Source organism: Cebus imitator, unplaced genomic scaffold, assembly GCF_001604975.1.
Source record: "Cebus imitator isolate Cc_AM_T3 unplaced genomic scaffold, Cebus_imitator-1.0 Scaffold1, whole genome shotgun sequence".
In the NCBI taxonomy this organism is placed as follows: Eukaryota; Metazoa; Chordata; class Mammalia; order Primates; family Cebidae; genus Cebus; species Cebus imitator.
In genome coordinates, this window is record NW_016107316.1 from 13,283,545 (window position 1) to 13,290,391 (window position 6,847).

The window sequence follows — 6,847 nt, forward strand, 5'->3', positions numbered from 1 at the left end:
GGATCTCTGATTACTTCCTTATAAATGGAAATTCTGACTCTAGGAGTTTTCCCTTGGTTATGTTCAATGGGAAAGGACATGCTGATGTGTGCAATTTGCTGACAATTTATAATATGGGCTTGAGATTCCGTTATTCTTGGATTAGGAAATCACCTGGGGCATACTCTACCAGTCCAATTACTTATCTGGTTTCAAGCACAAGCAATCGCAAGCTGGAGAGATGGAAAGGATACATAATCCTCATTCTTTCAATAAAGTCCTAATAGCAACCTTCCTGACAATTATTTCTAGCTAATATCCAGCTCCTTCTATTACTTGAATCAAAGTTTGAGTCCCACTTGCCTGGCACTAAATTAGTTATCCACCATCAGTTGGTGCCTTTTATTTCTTACTATAAGAAACCTCAATTTTGAGGAGCCGCTCTATCTAGCCCCAGAGTGTGAATGATTGTTTACCTCATATGGCAGTCTCTATTGTCTTTGTGCTTGGTCAAGAAGTGAACATGTAGTGTGAATCTGGCTGTAAAGGACATAAGTAATAAGAAGTATGCTGAGATTTTATGGGAAGATTTTTCTCCATCCTCATTTAAAAAAAAAAAAAAAAAAAAAGCTGCATAAGAAGACACTTCCTCCCTGCTCCCTTTTCCCCTGCTTCGGGGGTTTTATGTCAGTAGATGGTGTTTGTAGTTACAAGAAACTTTCAATGACCTTAACAACATGATGATGTTAGCAGAGAAGCAATGCAGCAAGAGCTTGAAGGTCCTTGTTGCTGTTAGTGAACCCACAGAACAAACCTTGGAATGCCCCATATCCAGACACTTGTAGGTGAGTTGATGAGATAAATTTTTTCAATGTCCTTATTTGTAGCTCAGCATACTCCATTGCCTGTCTCGACATCGACAGCTCTTATTGTTGTGTATGTGTTTTGAGCTGTCATTGTCTATTACGTTTCTCTGTAGGTCTGTTATTATTTGATTTTTATCATTCAGGAATTCCTCATCCTTAATCTGATTAGGAGTACTTTTTAATGTCTTCAGTCTTTTTTTAATAGGTTTATTCTTAATAACAATTATATAAAATCTGTATATGCAACTCTTCTGACATAAAATGGGTTTGGAACAGAATGGGATAGGAAAATAGATCCAGTCTGTGTCTTTCTGCCATTGTTTTCAGAAAACGTAAGTTATTTCCCTTCAAGATCCAACTATGTGTTCATCTCCTCTAATAATATTCTTGTGATCTATCCACATTTCTCTTGTATCCTGTGTATGCCTCTATTGGATTTATCGCACAGTATTGAAATTATCTTACTTAAGCGTATCCTGCCTTTGGATTATGAAGCTCTCCTGTTAAACCTTAGGTGTTATTTATATTTTAATTTTGCAGAATGGCTTACTAATTGTCATCTCTCAAAACTTTTTATTGAATCGAACATACTCTGACTCTTGAAAGATTTATTTTCTATAAGGAGCTTAGAATCTACAATGACACTACTTATCAAATTCTGAATTTTTTCTTCTTGACTTTATCCTAACTACTTGAATCTAAGAGATTTGTACTTAGATCTTCCAGATAAAACTTTGATGGAGAATTTCCCCAAAACAACTATAAAGTGATTTTCTTTTTCTTCTCTTATTTTTCTTATTTAGTCCCTCTTTTGTATTTCTCTGTTTATAAATTAGATTATGTCTGGAAGTTTTTATTGATGTGATATTAAGTGATTTGCAATTATATCTTGCAGCTGTCTGTATTTAATTTGGTTAAGTTTTTAGTTCAAGTAAGTTCATAAAAGCTCCATTGGGACCTATTATGTGATAAGCTTTGTGCCAAATTTGTGTACAGATGTCAATTTCTCTTTGTTAGGGAACACATCTATATTTCTATGTGTCTCTACATCATTAGATAGATATGTAAGTGGATATATTTATATCAGGATTTTGATGCAAGTACTCTCAAATGTGATTATAGGATTTTTCTAAGTCTTTTTCTAAAAAGGGAAACATTACATGTATCCCTTCTACAGCTAAAAATCTATTAAGCATTATGTCTTAGTTAAATTAGCATTGTCTACAGTAATAGACAATTCTTGAAACCTCAGGAGCTTAATGCATAAAAATTTACTTCTCATTTAAAATTCAATCCGTGAATTTATTTGGCCATGTGATACAGTGATGCTTATGAAGTCATTCAGACACCAAGTCTAAAAATGTCTACCTATATAATATTTGGTTTATATGTCAGTATGAGCTAAATAATTTAGAGTAGATTAGAAAGCAGGCTGAAAGAGAGAGGGAGATAGGGAGAAAGAGAGAAAAAGGGAGAGAAAATCATGTCATATATAAATTATGCATGTTTTATTGTTTGTATCTAAAAATAGCATGCATTTTTTCTCAGAGATGAAAAATGGAAGATGGAAGCTGTTTGCAGGGAAGGTTGGGAAATGTAGCCCAACTGTGTGCAAGAAAGAAAGCCCGGTTTTAGAGAACACACTGAAGTCTCTGCCACATACCTCCACCAAGTGGTTAGAACACGTGGCCGAAGGCAAAGATTGTGTGTGGGAGCTCAGGCTCAGCTTCTGTTTTTCTTTGCTAACTTCAAATCTCATCTCCATTTGTTTTAATAAAACTTTCTGAATCTGGCCAGCTTGGGGAAATTGACCAGACTAATATATAGAAGGTTAGAAGCAAAAATGGATACTGTACTCAGCAGGTGGCTCTCCTCAAATTCTCTGAGCTCCAGTGATCAGCATATGAGAATGTATTTTCTCTTATTAGCCTCTGTAATGAGCTACCAGTCAACAAAGATACAATGTATCAGTTTATATTTTTTTTTCTCTTTAGTTTAATGAGGAAAGAGAGAGAAGTTATTTTGTTGATGTTGTAACCATTAGCCAACTGCAAAAGTTTTCCAGGATAAATTGAAGAGAACAGGAGGAGGTGGTGGCAACTGGCTATGTGGATTTTCTGTTTTCTCTAATTTTTAATAAAGACATAAAACTTATAAGGTATTGATAGAAAGACATCAAAAAGTAGTAAACATTGCGCTTGAAGAATCAGGAGCGAGGGCAGTTAATCATATAGTTTTTCTTCCTGGCAGAAAAGTCAGAATTTTATTTCTCCTCTTCTCTATTTGCATATAGCATGGTGCTATGGATGGGTCATGGGTTTCATGGTTAAGACGTAATTAGATTCAAAGCCTTAGTGTTCTTCTTACTACTACACATTTGAAATATGACCTGATTTCTTGAGCCTCAATTTCACATTTGTTATGTTGGTACAACTACACTTACGTATAATTTATTTATATAACAAAAACTGCTTGGAGGATTGGATACAATAATTTGGAGCACCTACCATGTACCTGTCTCCCAGCAAGCAGTCTGGAAATTCTAGTTCTTTTTGGCTGGAGAAATAGTCTCTTTCTGGAAAGTATTCTACATGAAATATTGGGAGTGTAAAACTTCTCAGATTGTTTCTTCAACATTTATGGAAACACTACCACGTCCAGCAGGCATTCCATCCTTGGTGATCCCAAAGCACTACACGTATTTCTCTTAAGACGTTACACTTTTAACGTCTTTGGGCACAGGGTCTCTTTAACTAGACTGTGAACTTCTAAGTGAGTAGATCCTGTGTTTTCTTCTTCACATTTCCCTCTTAATTCAGCCAGAACGAAGTGACAGCTGTAATTTTTTATTCTAGGCACTATGCTAGCTAGGCACCATAGGGGTCAAGACTAGAAAGGCAGGCCTTTATTTTACAGAGTTTATTTTATACAACACCTTGGTCAGCCCCTCTTTCTTAGGTATGTTCAGACCTGGCCCTAGAAGCCTGGGATGGTTCAAACACATTTGGTTAAAGAAATCATATTTATTTTCAACCCACGAAGATGGAAACAAATAGATGAGGGCCCCCTTCTCCATGCTATTACACCAAACCTGGACCATCGCAAAAGGGAACAGAGTGGGAGACAGCCAGCCACTGGGGATTTCCCAGCCAGCCTCCTATTCTCCCAGTGCAGAATAGCTGTGCTCTTGGCCTCATTACTTCCTGTCACAGCTCCTAATATGCCAGGCACAGATTCATGGTGTGACCCACTATGGACGCTACAGCAATTACTTTTTATACCACTAGTTGGAAAAAAAACTCAAAATGCATCAAGGAATATTCTCCATAAAAAGAATAGCCCTTTAGAAGAACATGTAAAGTGGGATCTAATGAATATTCCTACTAACAAGCCCATCCTATTTAGCTTAAATGTGGGCATTTTTAAGGTGTCTGGAAAAGTCACTCACACCTTGTGCATTGTGTTTGATACAGTTTGGAAGCACATCCCTGCAGGCATCTGTACGAGAACAGAATAAGCAAATAAGTTGGCAGATAGAAAAGAAACAGGAACTCAGAGGTGAATCGGGTTGCTTGCTCAGGCCCAAGCAGTAGCAGTAGAATATTTATATTTTTGAAGTTAATTTTCTTAAAAAGCTGCTTGTCTGCCCATTAATTTGTAGTTTCTGTCCTTTTTCTGCACCACATGCACCAGATTCAGTAATTAACTTTTTAAGCCGAGTTCAGCAATTTATTGGGCTTAGTTTGCAGTCCAGAAACTGATCGCATACCTACCCTGACAAGACAGTCTTAATGAGTCTGAAACCAGGAGCTGAAGCTCTAGATGAGCTAATTCTGCAACCTGAGGCCCTGAGCCAGTTGCTGGAAATTATCCCAAATGGATTCTGAATCTTCCCACCTGCAGCACAATTCCCCCACTCATGCCCCTCCCAGAGCTGGATGGATGGTGTGGCACCACTGAAATGTCTTTAGGAGACTTTTTTTTTTCTGTATTTTAATTGCATGTTAGGATAAAATAACTTACAGTTCTGCAATATTTATTACTCTGTTAGAATGGAGAAAAGAACCCTACATAATATTGAAGAAATTACAGAGGTCAAAAGATTCTGTCTCCTCAGGCCATTTTATGGTACAGAGAAGCAGCACTTCTGAACACATAATGAACACCACAATCTCCGTTTGGATTGGGAAGAAACCTCCAGCTCCCAGCAAAGGTGTTCTAATGAGATACTGTATTAGTATAATACTGCTTTCAAAGCAATCGCCAGCATGCTGATTGTTCCCTGGGCAGGGCTGATCCGTGAGCCTTATTTGTAATGAGATGAAGGCATATTTGACAGGAAAGATTGGTTTTCAGAAAGAAAGAAGTCACTGGGATGTGCACCGCTGAGCCCAAAGAACCACTGCCCCTGCCTGAGGCTTTTTAGCAGCTTTGTAATAGATAAAATAAAAAGTCAGAAATCAGAAAGATAAGGCAAGATACCTTGACACGTTTCAGGATATGAGGACACAAAGATACCAGTTTTTCCTGTGACTCAAATCTTTATGAACAAAATCATCACAACTGGAACAGAGGCTGTAATGGATCCAGGACCACTTCTGGGGCCTGGGAACTTTAACCTGACGGCCTCGCCAGGGATGCGCAGCGCCTGCTCACTCTACCCGCAAAGGGCTGGAAGTTCAGGTTGAAGAATTCTACTTTCATAGAGAAAACAAGAGACAAAAAAAGGGACTTCTGTCAGCTCACATAGTCGGGGGCCTCGAATCTGCTCTTTATTAAAGAAGAAGGGCTAATTGACTGTCTCCAAAGTATTTATTGCACCTGTATATGCTCAGCATGGTACAAGGCATGGTCAAAAACTAGAAAAAAAAAGGTGTTTTGCCCCTGTTGTAAAGGGAAGAAAATAGCAGCTCTGGTGCATCAGTCATGGTAGAAGCATTTGATGATGTTACAAATGACACAGGTGTGATGGAAATAACTGCTCTTGGGGCCAGTTTAGAGAGACATAACCCTGCGGTTGGCAAGATGAGACTGCTGGATTTGCAACAAAGTCTTGAAGGGTAGGTAGAATTTAGGAGCAGGAAAATCACAGTGGGGGTGACAGGAGAGAGACGTAGAAGTGCAATGAATGTGGCATGTTTATAAGATGGCAAAGGCATTATCAAGCTGGTTTAGACAGCTCTTTTCTTTTGCTTTATTTTCCAAGCAAATATTCCAAATTTTAAACCATTCCACTTTCTTTACCTGCCCCTCTCCCTATGAAGAAACCTTGCAGTCTCTGCCCCTATGATCTGTAGACTATTCCATCCTGAAACATAACATTAGAAGTATTTGTTTGTCTTTCTTCTTATGCAATCATGAGCTTTTCAGGGAAGAAATTGAGGCTCATTCCTCTAGATTTTTATGATGTAATAAAATCATAAGTAAAAAGTGCTTAGTATGTGAAGGAATTTTTGATGAATGACTGTGTTTCCTTCAGCCACAATTCGTTTACATGATTCTCCAGACTCATGGATGTCATTGGCCTCTCCAGATCTCCCTGCCCGCTTCCTTCTCTGCTCCAGGCTTCTTAACTGACCAACATTCTTGTAAAATTATGATATCCACAGTCCAGAATTCCCAGTGCAGGGTTAGACTTGAGACTATGACTCAGTAAACCTATCTATAAATTCATGCAAATTCAGTGTCAGAGTGAAATCGGTACATGAGATCACAGGCTCATAGTGAGGCTTTTAAATAAAACTTTCAAAACCTATGTTCTCTCTCATTCTTTACTGATGGAAATGAATTTTCGACCCTAAATATGGAACTTCGTGCATTTACAACTGTCAGATTTCATCTTCTTCACATCACAAATGTTCACGATAATTTTGAACCTTGATATTGGCATTTATGATACTTAGTGCTCCTTTCCAACTTTACCAAGAGTTGCATTTGACAAATACATATTCTGCTCTCTTTCTTGGTCAGTAAGGGGGCTAAAAATATTGACCTAAATAAAG